Raw genomic sequence first — 15,356 nt, 5'->3', positions numbered from 1 at the left:
TCCCCCATTCCTTGGATTGCACCTAGTGTTCAATGTGGACAGCCTTCGACCATACTTTCCACCATTACTAGACATATCCAACATTGTCGAACAACTCACACCCACAGAGTTAAATCTAGATTGCATGGAACAAGCTGCAATTGATCAGATCATGGACACACAAATCAAGCACACTCGTCAGCAGAATATCCAACTGTATCGAGTTGTCAAAGTAGGCCAACTCCTTTACCAAGGCAAGTGGCTCACTAGGGACCAAGTTCAACAAAAGTTTCCTTATCTCATGGAGGAACTCAACACAGTGGGGACCATTGCTTCCTAAAGGGAAAGGAATAAGCCAGGTGGATATTGGTGGCCACCCGCCAAGTCCCCTTCGACCCCCACCATTATTTCTTTTAGCTTTTCAGTTTCCTTAATTATATCATAGTTTACTATTTTTAGCAATTTTTCGGGTCCTGAACTTCTGGAGCCATTTTGAGGCCCTAAATGATGTTTTTTGGGAAACCTAGGAGCAACATGGGTCTATAGATCGATATTTCTCTTCCAAAAGTTGTATTTCTTGGATAGATCTTTCTAACGAGATATTGTACACATCAAACAGAGATCGTATGCCAAAGCTACGACCTCGGGAAGTTGATGTATCAATTTACCCAAATGGGGCCCACAGTTTGGCGTTTCATCTTCTAGGGTTAGGTTTTTGGATTTTTAGGGTCTTCCATTGTTTCTCAACAACAAATAGGCCTTTGAGCCTCATTGTAACACAATTCAAAGGCATGTAGCTACCACATCTCTTCTCAGAGATAAGCTACCATCGCCCTAGCTGGTTTATTTCCATTTCTGTTTGTAAGAATATTTCAGTGTTTTACGTTAATGAAATGAAGTATTATTTCTGCTGCATCTTTGTGTATATGGTTATCTCTGTATTTTGTTGTGCTCCTATTTAAATCCGGATCATGTGTTGTGGTAGGCATACCATTTAAATCAAATGCACAAGCTCTTACCCAATGATGAACTTGCTTCCTTGTACCTGTAGCCAACTGTACTACTAGGACTCTGCATGTAATTCCTTACTCAAATCACACTTATCCACCCAGTTAGGACTAACATAGCTATAATTATATCCAGGGTCAATCAAAATAGAAATAATTTGATCACAAATATTACCATCCATCTCAATGATAGATGCTTGGTGTTATGCGTGCCTATTGTCCACTGCTGCATAGATACGTGGAATACTCTGACCAACATCCCCAACAATTTGCACCTCCTGTGCACTGTATATCTTAATCCTTCCACCTTGATGTTGTGGACAATCTCTCCTAAGGTGTTCCTCACCACATATCCAACACTCAAACCGGCCAATGCCCCCACTTCTATGTTGTTGTTGCTGCTATTATGACCCATGTCACTCTTTAGCTGCATTAAACTTCTTTTGCAATGCCATATTTTCCTTCCCATTTGCATTCTGAGGCCTTGTCCTCTTAGGCTTCCATTTACCTCTACCTTTGTCTGGTTATTTCCATCCATGCTAAGATTCATTCTTATGATTTTATTTCTCATAGAAATTATTAAATTTCCTAATGACTTACTCAAGTGATCAAGACTCATCATGCTCAATCCGATCTCTAAATGCTAATGGAAAACCATTGACAAATCTCTGAACTTTAGCCTTCTCATCAGTAAGATACAGTACATACCTCAATAGCTCTAGAAACTTGGTCGTATACACATCATTTGTCATTCATCCCATCTTTAGTTCATAGAATTCTTTTGTCTTATTGTCATAGTACCTCTATGACAACTACTTCTTCCTAAAAATCCTCTTGAACTCCCGCCAGCTCAATTCATTTGTCATGATGTCTATAACCCGCTTAACATATTCCCACCATATCTCTACTTTACCATTCAAACTGGAGATAACTACCTTGACCTTCATGTTATCTGTGTACTCATGTAACTCAAAGATTTTGTTCATTCCACATATCCAAGCCTCTGCATCTTCCGGCTTCTTGAATTCATCTAGCAAGTATCCCCTACCATTCCTCCTATAAGGATGATAGTGATGACCATCATTATGTCTATCAGAACTAGAACTAGAATAGTACTTGTGATCATCACCCCTCCTATCAAGAGTGTCCAACAACCTGCCATCTCTCACTATATTGGATCTATCCAACATATGTCTACCAGGAGGTCTACTGCCATATGCCCCATTAGTTCCATCCTCCTATCCATGGCTAATCTGAAGCAACCCTTGTTGCTGCAAGGCTGACAAACTTTGAAGAAGTATAGCATTAACCTCTGCTTGTTTCTCTTGTGCCTGTATGATCCGATCATTATCTGCCTTCCAACTCCTTATCTTTTCCTTTAAGCTTCTCAGTGTAACTGCCAAATCAAAAGGATTCCCAACACCATACTGCTCTCTGAATTCATAGGGAGAAACTTTTTAGTTAACCATCTTGATAGCCATTTGAGATATCTTCCTGCAATGCATAATATGTCAGATAAACCAAATCACAATAAATCGACATACCTTAGTATAGCTCGGGGAGGATACCTTGTTTGCAAGATCACGAAATCAACATGATATATGTATAACATAATCATAACAACATATAGACATACACAATAAATGTATAAACACATAAGCATCACTCTAGTTAGGGTCCAATCATTAATCTAAGGCTATATCAATAATGCATGCTATGACCTCCTGCATGACAACAAGCATTACTCCATTGTACATATTGTCGCATGCAACCAACAATATTCATAAGCACATGTAGTCGAGCATAAGCGATCAAATATTGTAATCAACCTACAAGACTGATACACACAATCAAAATATTCAAGAATGTAACCTAACATACAAGGGTGTAAGTAGGAAGAATAAAATCAACATGTAAGCGACATATAATCCATATACAATGAGTCACATACTTATGACAAATGCATTCAACAAAATCAATATCAAATTCTCCATGATAACCATACTACAACTATAATCAAGCATCAAGCCAATGCAACTAGCACATGGTATGCAAGTGTAAGAGACACACATGCACTTGACCTGCATGCATGATCAATACACCACCCATCTAGTCCGAGAGTTGAACCATGCTCTGATACCACTCTATAACATCTTACTCCCACATCTACCCTAGTAAGTAGCCAACTGAGGTGAACATCCAACACCAGTCTCAGGACCCACAGGAACCCAAAAAGCACTTTAGACAGCTTTTCTGTGGGTCCTACTGAAGTTTTGACCAACCTAGGCCAGAGTAACTCTCCCCAGACATAGCCCAAGCGAGTTATATCACTCTCCAGACCTTAGCCAAATGCGTCAGTCTCTAGGCTAATGCTCTATTTGGTCAGCATTCCGAGATTTGAACCACCTTTTTAGGTCTACAGCCTAGAACACTACCCAAAATTAGATGATAACTTAAAATGAGTAAAAATATAGGTAAATAATGATGCCAAAGAAATGAACTGAACAAGACCCCGCAAAATCCCGTGAAAGCCTATGTACGGAGGTAGAGCAATATTTATATAATTATTGAGGATAGATGTAAGAGTTTTGCTTGGGCCATTGTATTAGCAAACACTGTCGTGCTTGCAATCATATAATTTTAAGATGATGTGGCCACTTGTTGCAGCTGTGTACGTTTTAACCAAATTCTGCATCTCCAGAGTCCGCTATTTGCAATTCCAAGAGAAGCACCAGATTCTGCAATGTCATCCTGTTAATGTATAAAATTATATGCCTTCTCAAATATTTTTTGATGCAATAATCTAAGTTAACCTCAAAAAATTTAATATTTAATTTGTGTATAGAAAAGTGGTGGTATATCACTTAATGCCTCCATGATAAATGAGGGAGCAAGGACTCTCTAAACAATGGGCAAGTTGATTGGGCAACACTTGTGCTCCACGTTGAATGCCAATGCGTATCACTATGATAATACCTTTCGTATGATTCGATAATCTCCGAAGTGGCATTGCTGCACGAGTGTTGCTCTTTAACCATTATTCCATCTTTTAGTGATTATTAACTCTCTTGTATAATGAAGACATAGTTGGTATGTTTTGAAATCTCTATTGTATTCAATAAAAATATAAAATTATATTTTTCTCCTTTGTCATGGTATTTGTCTTTTTCTCATAGGTATATTTGCAAATGTCTTTCAACCAAATATTTTTAACACATTTTTTTAACCATGCTTTTTAAAAAAAAATTCACGTTGTAAACACTTTTCATGGGACATCTATTTAAAAAATAAATTGCATCTTCTATAGCTTCATTAGATTTCACTTGAGAATCCTTTATTCTTGAACATGCTCTCAGCTATTTCTTAAATGAATTTATTTTTCATATATATATATATATATAATTTATATTTTAACATTTAACATTTTTTCTTAAAATTCTATTTTTTTTATAATCTATATATTGTAGTAAATTGCATCTTAAATTTAATGTTCTATGGAAAAAAAAATAAAAACTCTTTAAACATATATTTTCATTTTTTTTTTTTGAATTCATTTGACATGTATTCTTATTTGGTTGTTCTATTTGATATCGAGACACAATACACATTTGAATCCTTTAAATTATTTTCTATTGCAATCATAACTACCAAATTCTTCAAGGCAAAAAAATAATAAAGTTAGATATTTTGATTCAAATAGCACATTATTGGGGAAATTCAATCTGGCTTTTTTGAAAAACCATGTTTTTTTAGTTATCCTCTTGTTTCTTATTTAGCAGGATGTTACAAGTTTTTTATTTATTGGGCATGACATGCTAATGATATACTTTCCTAAACACAAAACAAAGAGTGATTTACTAAATTTTGAAAAAGAGAGGAGTTTTTGTTGTAATACAAAATGAGTGATTTACTAAATTTTGAAAAGGTTTTTATTTTTATTATTATTATTATTATTTTTGTATAAAAAGGAAGTGTGATTTTTGTTGTTGTTTGAATTCTATCTTTTAGATTGTTACATTTAAAAGAAATCAAGAAACAAAAAAAGTGAAAGGAATCATTATTATAGGAAAGAAAACCACATATATCCAAGCCTTTAAGATCTATATTGTCTACTTTTTTACAATTTAAAAATTATTTATTAGAATTTTTATCATACGGTATCAAATTTGAATTTGAATTCAAATTCGAACATGATAAATTATGGCTACCAAAATAAGATCAAATCTATCGAAGGACATTTCAAGGTTTTTTAAATGATTCTTTAATGCTCAAGATTGTCTCCATTAATTCTAATTTCATTAACCAAGGTCATAATGTGAGTAAATCAATCATTCATCCACTAGATTACTTCATTTGCAAATTTGTAGTATCTTTTTTTAACAATTGTAACTTAGGAATCTTACCCGTAGACTACTTCATTGCAAATTTTTAGTATCTCTTTTTAACAATTGTAACTTAGGAATCTTACCTGTGGGCTCCTTTGTATGCATTTTATAATGCCTGTCATGCTTGCTTGGACTTTGTGGCTAGTGCTATCCTTGGAGTTGTTTGTACAAATTTAATAGCCTTGACATTCTTCTTCCTACTCTTTTTTAGTATGTTCTTTTAATCTTCAGTGAGTGTTAGGGCCTAAACCTACCTCAAGCTGAGAAAGGTAGGATCTAGGGTAACATCAAACTAAGCTTAACCTGGTAGCTAGCCCTACCAGGTCGAGAGAGGGCTCTCTCCTGGTCAATCTCAACAAAATATAGTCAATAGGGCTTGAGATGACTGATGTGAATATTGATCTTAGGCTAGGCATGCGTGCAAAAGATTTTGATTGAATATAATGATGTTTTGTTGGCTTAAATGGAAAGGTAGTTTTTAGGTCTTGGGAATGAGGCTCAGTTTTGCAGAGGTCTCAGTGGGGCAAGGTAGGCAAGTGATTTGATGCTTCAAATTGAATGAAATGGAAAGATTTAGACAGGTGATGGGTTGAAGAGGGCAATAAAACCTCAAGGATCCTATTCAAACAACTGAAAACATCAATAACTAAGCAAACCCTAGGTAGAGCAATGCAATTTCAATGGATTCTACCTTTATCCTTATTTGTTTAGTTAAGAAGAAGCAAGAGAGATAATGGAATACATAAAACACATATAAACTTACATTTACAGAAGGAAACACAATATCAAAGCAACATGCCACATGAATCCCATAGAGTGTTGCAAACCACTGTCTATTCCTTAGAAAAACTGCTAAAATGAGTATACAATAAGCTCCAAGCTTTCCCAAAAGTCCAACCATGCTAATGACTGAAAAAACATAAGATATAGGCAAACAACAACTCATCCTAGCTTCCAGGGGTTGAGCTCATGAGTTTAGGAGTTGTTGCAACTAATTCTAAACTGAGAACTACAAATTAGGCAATGGAACAACATGCCTCTAAAAACTAGGAAACTAATTCATTCAGTTGCAAACTAACTTTTCATGGATGAATCTACTTTCATGAGTGAAAATTTGACATAATTACATCAAGATCCATCAATTTACATTAAATTACATCATAAGTTTGACATTAATAAAGAGAAAAGTCAAATTGTCAAGGAACTAGGCGAAAAACAGAGTATACTTGGTCAAACTGAGCAAAATTTCCCCTATGCACCGCGGTGATTTCTCTATGCATCTTGCCTGTTTGCAGCCACTTTTGGAGACCTTCCCGGTGTCCAAATTTGCGCCAAGTGTGCTTGTTAGAAATGTCTTCCTATCTACTTTCCAGATAAAGTAGAATTTTTGAATTTGGTTTCCATTTGCCCCTCCAAAACTGAGTTCTCCCAACACTGTTTCATGTGTGTCAAAATAGGCTTAGTAAGGTCATTTTTTGGTGTTTTTGACCTTTTTGGGGGCTCAAAACCTATCAAAATTTCGTGGCCATTGGTAGGCATGCATATTTTTCCAATACAAATCCAAATATGCTGAGTTTTTATCATTTGGAGGCCTCCATCAAAAGCGAGCACCAGGTGGCGCGGCGCATTGGGCAGAAAATTATGTGTTTTAGCCCAAAATTTTCAAAAATGCAAAAAGAGTCCCAAATTTTTTGAAATTTGGGCTAAGTGCTCTCCATCAAGTGTTGTTTTGGGCCAAGGAAGCCCAAGATCTGAAGTTTATCTTGCGCTTTTTGCCTCTTTGATGTCTTCTTCAACTTTGCCTTCAAGCTCCTGATTCTAGCTTGGCAAACCATATTCCTTGACAAATAATGATATGCCATGTTTCTCAACATATTATTCTCATTGCTGGCTTTCTCCAACATCCTCTCCAAGTGGATATTAGTCCTCTCCAACCAAGACTCACGATCAGCATCGATTTCTTGCTCAAGTGTTGTGAACTTGACTCTCCTCCGTTTGGCAGCTTGTTGGTTTTCTCGTATGTCTCTAAGCTCCATTATGGTTTTCTGATCCTCTAGTTTCCTGTTTCTTTGTTCCAGGTACTTTATTATCCACTCGGTTCTTTCCAAGTTGAGGGACAAAGCATTGATGTCCGCCTATTGCTCTTGGATGACTTCCTTGAGCTTTGAGCTTTGTGGGCCCAAATCCGTGTCATCGTCCTGAATGAGAATGAAATCGGTCTCCTACTCACCTGAAGGCCCCTCATCATGCAATGGCCTCTTGCCCTTGTCCTAAACCTGTTGTGCTGATGAAGGAAGTGAGACCCCTTCCACCCTGGGTGGAGATAATACTCGCTTTGCTGCTGCAAACAATTGTCTAATGCCCTTTTGATATGTGACAAACACCGGCACACTAGAGGTCTGTGTCTCATGACCCTCCTGCTGATGAGAAGGTACACCTTCCTCATGAAAAGTCTCTGGAGGTACCTAAGGAGCTGTGAAGAACTCGTGAGAAATGAAATCCTCCCATGAGATGCCTTGCAAACCAAGCTGATGCATGACCATAATTTTGATGAGTGCAAAATGGTATATACTATTAAACTACTACTGAGGGGTCTTCTGTTGTACTAGTGTGGTCATCTTCTCAATATTTCGGCACATGAAGTAGGGGAGATTCATCATTCTCACCCTGGTAAAGTGCATCAACAATCTAATATGATAAGCATATAGGCGAGAAAACCGGCCCTCGCAGCTGAAATATTTCATTATGAGTTTCATCAAGGGAGCATATGAGTCTTTCAGGTACCAAAAGGGAAACACTCTGCTGAGTTGTCTCAAATAACTGGGCTTGATGTATGGTTCATAGTGTTCCCTGTCAATCTGTTGCCTTTTATTCCACTACTCTCCAACATTAGGAATGTCAGTTGCTAGAGAAATAGACTCCGGTGTCAAGGTGAATGTCACACCAGCTAGAGTGGTTTGGTCATCATGTAGATGAAGCACAAACAACCGGGCTAACTCATGATGATACTGGACTCTAGCAACCATCTCACAGAACTGATAACAGGATTGGTGTTGGAAGCATGTGATAGCAAGAGGGTAGGCCTGCAGCTCAGCAAGTGAAGTAGGCTCCTCTCTTATATGTTTGCCACCCTTGTGAGGTCTCCTTGGTGCATGCACTTCTATAGGAGAGTCACTGTGTGTCTCTTCTTCTCGGTCATATGAAGGATCAGATTCCATGCTTGCTAATGTGTGAGTTTTCTTGATGAGTATGAAGAGATTTATGGTGATTTTGATGTTTTCTGCCACCAAGGGTAAGAATATGTGAGGGACTGTGGAGGGAGAGGATATGAGGGGTTTTGGGACTATTATGACAGGTTTTGTGGGAAATAGGGGATTAGGGAACAATATGGAAGCTTTAGGGACAGCAATTAGGGTTTGGGGATTTGTAATTAAGATTTGGGAAAATGGGATTTGGGGATAGGGGTAAATGATTTTTAGGAATATGGGAGTTTAGGGAATGGGTGGATAAGCTGGGAAAATAAATGGAGGAGTGACAAAGTGAGGGAGTGGTAGAATGAATTTGGCAGCAAAATGACAGTGCAAACCCTAGGCAATGGTTTTTTAACAAATTGCAAGGAAATAGGGTTTGATTTTCTTCACACAACCACCATAAATTTTTAAGACAAACTCCTTCACTAGCAAGGAAAATATCTTGACTTACTTGCACACTAGAAGACTTGAGTGATTTTGGCAATGTGATAAAGTTTTTGAGAAAATCGGGCTTGGCAGCTCTATGCGCCATGCCTCAAACCCAACGCGCCGCGCCTCCTATGTGTGCCGCACCAGTTCAAATTCAACACTGAGGAGGACGGCCCTATACACCGCGCCTCTCACCCAGTGCGCCGCGCCTCCAAGACTGAGTGTTCTTGCTGTAATTTTTCCAACATGGCTTTCACCTTGATCAATCTTTCTTCTTGGAATGCCAATGAGCTTTTGAATTGTAAAAAATGGTTTATATACAAGAGCCTTTTAATTTTTGATTCATAAAACCCATTTTTATAATGTTTGCCATATGACTTTACTTTTCACCTCTGTTTTTTGAGCAGTTTACTTTATTTGAGCCTTTTGATGAACTGAATGACTTGATTTTTGTTTTCCTTGCAGGGGATGGAGCTACTGAAGCTTGGCAAAGTGACCAGGGTTGCCACTACAGTGATTTACATATAAGAGAACTGAAAATACATGAATTTATACAATAAAAAGCCTAAAATACTCTGTTTTTCCTCAAAAATCTGTTTTGAGGAAAAATACATTTCTGAGCAATTGATTATGAAATTTCTTGGTACTGGAACTTTATTCAACCTCCTCAAGTGCCTGTTGGCTGTTATTGGACATTTTGAAGACCTCTTTGATGAAACCCTAGACCTAATGAAACCGAAACCCTAGAAATGACTTTTGCAAATTTAAAGACAAAAAGTGACTGCAGATGATCTTGATGAATGGAAATGGGCCAGTACGTAAAGGACATGAGGGAAAATGTACAACAGGCCACTACCGTCAGATGATCCATGCTCCTAATGGAATGCAGCTGACTGAGCGAAACACCTAATATGCAATTCAACAAGAGAATTTGATCTCTGACGGAGGGATGAAGATACCGACACTAACAGTGAGTACATTGAAAGCAGTTTGGTTCATCTGCCCAAGGACTTATGGTTGCTAGCCGTTAATAAATATGAAGTTATTTTAGGTGTAATTTATTTATTTTTTGTTCTAGATTTATTCTTTTAGTTAATTTGTTAAATTACAAAAAGTAATATAATATGCTTAATCTATATAATTCATGAGTTTAGAAACACATGTTAAATAACAACACATTACAATATCTTAAAAAAATCAATAAAATCAATATTTTTTTTTTATAAAACATGATAAATAATTTTGATGCAAAATATTTATTTTCAAGCTGTCTTTAGTCCCACTTTGGATGGATTTTTCCGGTCTAATTTCCCTAAAATCCTGCAGGCATTAATTGAAAACACAAGTTTGATAACTCCTGCAAAATAGAAGTGCTCTATGGGTTTTTCAGGGTGCTGAATCCATATATACATTCAAAAAACTAGTTTAAATAACACAAATCAAGATTTGACAACAAATTTTTACTCTGACACTAGAACTTCAAAAAATCGCACTAAAAATAACTCCATTTATTTTATCCAAATCTCAACCTCAACCTCAACCTCACCACTGAAAATAAGAATAAAAATAAAAACATATATTTTTAGCATAAAAATTGTTCAACTTTCTCTTTAAAAACCAATAAATATTTTGAATTAAAAAATACAAATTTTTATATATTATTTTATAATATTTCTTTCACCATTACTGAAACTTACCAATTTTCCACACTGAAAGACCTTCAAATTCTATATTCGAAAACCCACACGACATTTTTTCTCAAATCTCAAGATATGGCTACAACTCTAACCCGTTGATCTGTCCAAGCCATAACCATGGTCACTATTGTTATCGAGATGCAAATTAAAATTAAAATTAAATGTTGGAAAATGTTCAAAACACTGACATTACACATTCACATTTCTTGACAAATAATTTGCGTCAGTGAACGTCTCTCGCTTTAAGTGCGAGAATCGTGATAGAGTTGCTTGCAAGGTTTGCTTTATCTATTTTGAATTTTCAATTCTGCTCACCGTCGTAAGGTGTATTTATTCATTTATAAATGAATGCTCGGGTTTTTAAAGAATATATATGTTTATTCAAGCAAGCAAGCAGGCATTACATTCAATAGATGTGTGCACACGTCCGGTCACAGATTTTATATAGGGAAGGATAGAATCTTTAGGCCAATAATTCATATTCAAACAAAATTAATATCCTAGTTTCTTTAAAAAATGTATTATGGTAGGGTAGGGTTCTTGAACGCGTTTAATAAAAAAGTCAACGAATAACGAAAAAAATATCAGATAATTATTTTTAAAAAATGAGAAAAAAATAATTTGTAACTTAATGGTTTAGAATTTATAATATATAACTATAATTTAGAAAAGCCAAAGCAATGTTGACATATTACTTTTAGGAAGTAACCTTATGTGAGGAAAGTTCCAATATAATGATAATAGTCGACAAAATTTTCCATAGCTTATTATTTTTATAAATAGGTTTTCTCTAGTAAAATCCTAATTACTTAATTATTAATGGTTCCATTACTAATGAATATTACTAAGTATTAATTATTTAATTAATATGATTATTACATTGAGTAAACTAATTATGTAATATGTTTTATTCAAAGAAAATAACCTTGTTACTAGCCCTTAAGCAACTTAAATTAAGTATAAGATAATATTGTAACTTGTCGTCCCCCTTCATGTGTAACATTATCCTCAAGGTTTGAGGTTTGGAAAATATTTTGAAGTCATTGCTAACTCCTACGTGGTGTTTTTTTGGATATGTATCCTTCCATTGCACTGTGGGATGATGCAACCAACATTCTATTTTGGCTATGTATCTTTCCATTGAACTGTGGGATGATGCAACCAACATTCTCTTGCAGCGAAAACTGCCTCCATGTATAACCAGGCAAAACCCTTTTCATAAAGTTCTATAATTGGAGGTTGAATTTGGAAATTTGGTGCCAAAACCTTCTTCAAATAGGACACATGAATATTGGGTGAATCCTGGAGTGGTTGGAAGAGTCAATTATTATGCATCTACTCTAACGTGTGAGAATATCTACTGGTATCAATAGTAATTGTGTGCTAGACTCTAGGATTTGTTTCCCTAGAGAGAGGACTACTTATATGGTTCAATATGAAGGAACACATGATCTTCAAAAGAACAGTCATAGCAATGTTGGTTAGTATGCTGTTGTAATAAGATTCAAGCCAAAAATAGATCATCATTAAGTGCATAAAGAATATTTGTTTGGGTGCTAAGTGTGTGATCTACTTCATAATCCTTGGATGCTTTTGGTATATAAGAAGTTACAAAAGGTAGATTTTGGCCATAGATAACTTCATAAGATGACACTTGTGTGACATTACGAAAAGTGGTGTTGCACTACCATTTAATAGGTAGTAGCCATTGAACCCATTGTTTATCTTAATCCATTATAACACAACATAAGTAGGTTTCCAATAATTTATTAACCACCTCAATTTGACCATTGACATTGGGCTCATAATTTGTCCTCGTTTTAAAGTTGGTGCTTCATAGATTAAAAATTCTTACCATAATTTGCTAGTGTAGGTGGAGTTATGATCCAACACAATGGATAAGAGAATGCCATGCAATGTAAAAATCTAATTTACGAAGACTTGGTTAATGGAAAGGAGCATAAATGGATGTTGTAAGGCACAAAGTCAACATCTTTTGAAATGTTGTCAATCACCATCATGATGATCAAATTTTTGTTGGTTTTTATTGGGCCTAAAATAAAATCCAAAAAAGTGTTATTCCATCTGTGGGAAAGGATCAAATATTGTTGCAAGGCATTAGGAGTCTAACCAATTCACCCTTCTTCCATTGTCAATTATCAAATTCAATAATAAAACTAAGAATTTGTTGGAAATGTATTCACTACTGAGGGGGGGGTTAATCAGTAGTGAATGTGTTTATTGACTTTTAAAATCCTTTTCAACACAATATTCATTAATTCTTTATTCGATTAAATCATATATCAAAACATATGAGAACCATGAGAAACAACTAAATAAACATGCACATGAGAAGATTTTTATGGTGGAAAACCCTCTCTTAGTTAAAAACCACCCTTGTTGTCATTGTGCTACTCAAATAATTATATTAATTGTCAAGCAATTCAATTACATAAAATATATAAATGGATACTATCAGAGAGAACTATGATCCTCATCTACGACTCAACAGACACCCATCTTATCAACAAGCCTTACCCAACACCCATTGGACTTATGAATAAATTTATTTTCCACATTGACTTTGTCGGAGCACCCACTCCACTCATCTATCGGACCCTCATTTCATAATATTTCAGACTAGAGTTAATTTGAATTTCTCAACTAGAAAAACAAAACAACCTCTATCAATATAGGCTCAAAACAATATGACGATCTCACTAAAAAAAATCTGCGCAACTCACATAATCACAGCAACGACCCCATCAATGATACATAAAACATACATAAAAGATAATCTGATGAAAACATGATAAGAAAGTATGAAGGAAATAATCTACAATCCTTCCTACTCTATTACGATACTACTACATATAATCTTGGTTGAATCATAGTTTTGATGCCATTTTCTACCATTGTGATTTGCTGAAGATATTCTGCATAAATCCCTGCACAGTTTGCACACACCACTCTTCACTCACTCACAATCTCCAAGCTCACACCATCATCCCTCTTCCTTCCCAAGTGAACCAACCAAATAGACTCATGATCTCCATCTATTTGTAATATTTTGTAATGATTAAAACAATTAATTCCAATTTTGTAGTGGAGCTATGTTCATATTCTGGAAGTGGTTTGGTTCATTTCTTATTGACTCAATCAAGCCACTAACTTCATTTACTAATGAATATCCATCTTCTAGAATCACAATAACCTTTTTCCAACCTTTAGATGACGAGTCTCAAACAAGACAAGTTGGAAAAACAAATAAACATCTAATGAGCACAAGAAATACGGAGGAATTTTAGTGAAAAACCTTGGTCGCACCCACAACTCAGGATTCATGCAACTGGAAATACTCAGTCGCTCCCATAGGCCTTCCTGCCAGCGACTAGAGCTTTCGGTCGCTCCCATAACACTGTCATGTAAGCAATTGTGGCAGAGGATGACTAAAATCACTTTTCCTTTTCTAAGATTCTACACAAACTTGTTCCATTCGTTGATCATCATCAGAATGTCCTTAGGAAGCCACTGTAGCCTCTGCAACACTTAAAAAATCCACTATAACAACTCCATCATCATCACAAGTCAAACTAGGTTGACTTGAATGCCATCCATCAGCTGCTCCAACACTCAAGCCATCAAAATTCACCACAACTACTCTAACATTTGCAACCATCAATGATAGACCCTGCAAGACCATGCAACTGATCATACTAGATGAGAACCATCCATACACACACCTAGTACCATAAACATGACTTGAAAGTCTCCAATACTATCAACTAGGTGTAGCAGCTCCACATCATGCCAAGGCATCTACACACAAGCCAACAACTTTCACTAACATGTGAAACCACCAAGCTAAGGTTTGCAACCAATTCACAAGTCAAGTACCATCTCACTAGAATAAGCCCAGTACTTGTACCAATCAAACATGTATCAACTCATCCATATACATGCACAAACACTAGAGATCATAAACCAATCAACCAGTCAACCGTGTGCATAAAAAATCACATACTACCAGGTTGACATCAATGGAAACCAACAACTGAACCATAATGCCAACAATCTCCTCCTTTTGCATTGATGTTAACCCTAGCTAAACAAAACGTTTGGCCTCTTAAAACCTCCTCTTTCACTCCCCCTTTGACATCAATGTCAAAGGGTTGATCTCATCTAAGAAACCATAGCTAAATAGATGCTACTCCCCATGGACACTATTTTTTTCTCAATAAGAAACAACAACTATAACCATCAACATAGTGTGGGCATCAACATATTATAAACAACAACACATCATATGCACCGGTAAGGTCATATCATAATGCATCAACAACAACAATACTCTCCATGGAAGAATGACATCATACAATAATAGTAGTAGCTCTCTCCCTCTCTCTCCCCTGAAGCAACAACAAAAAACTCTCCATGAACACCACTCTCAACCAACAACAACACTCAACTCAATAGCAACATGAGCAACAACAACAAATACCATGAGTATGAGCACTCCCTCCATCAGCAGCATAACATAATTATCAATAGCATCTAATGTGAGTAGTAACACATCATAAGCAACAACATCACTCAACTCAACATCAC

The sequence above is a fragment of the Pinus tabuliformis genome, chromosome Q (assembly GCF_031772625.1).
Source record: "Pinus tabuliformis cultivar Carrire ecotype Pingquan chromosome Q, CPIR1, whole genome shotgun sequence".
Classification (NCBI taxonomy): domain Eukaryota; kingdom Viridiplantae; phylum Streptophyta; class Pinopsida; order Pinales; family Pinaceae; genus Pinus; species Pinus tabuliformis.
The sequence above is the reverse complement of the archived record's forward strand: the minus strand, read 5'-3'. Positions refer to the sequence as shown.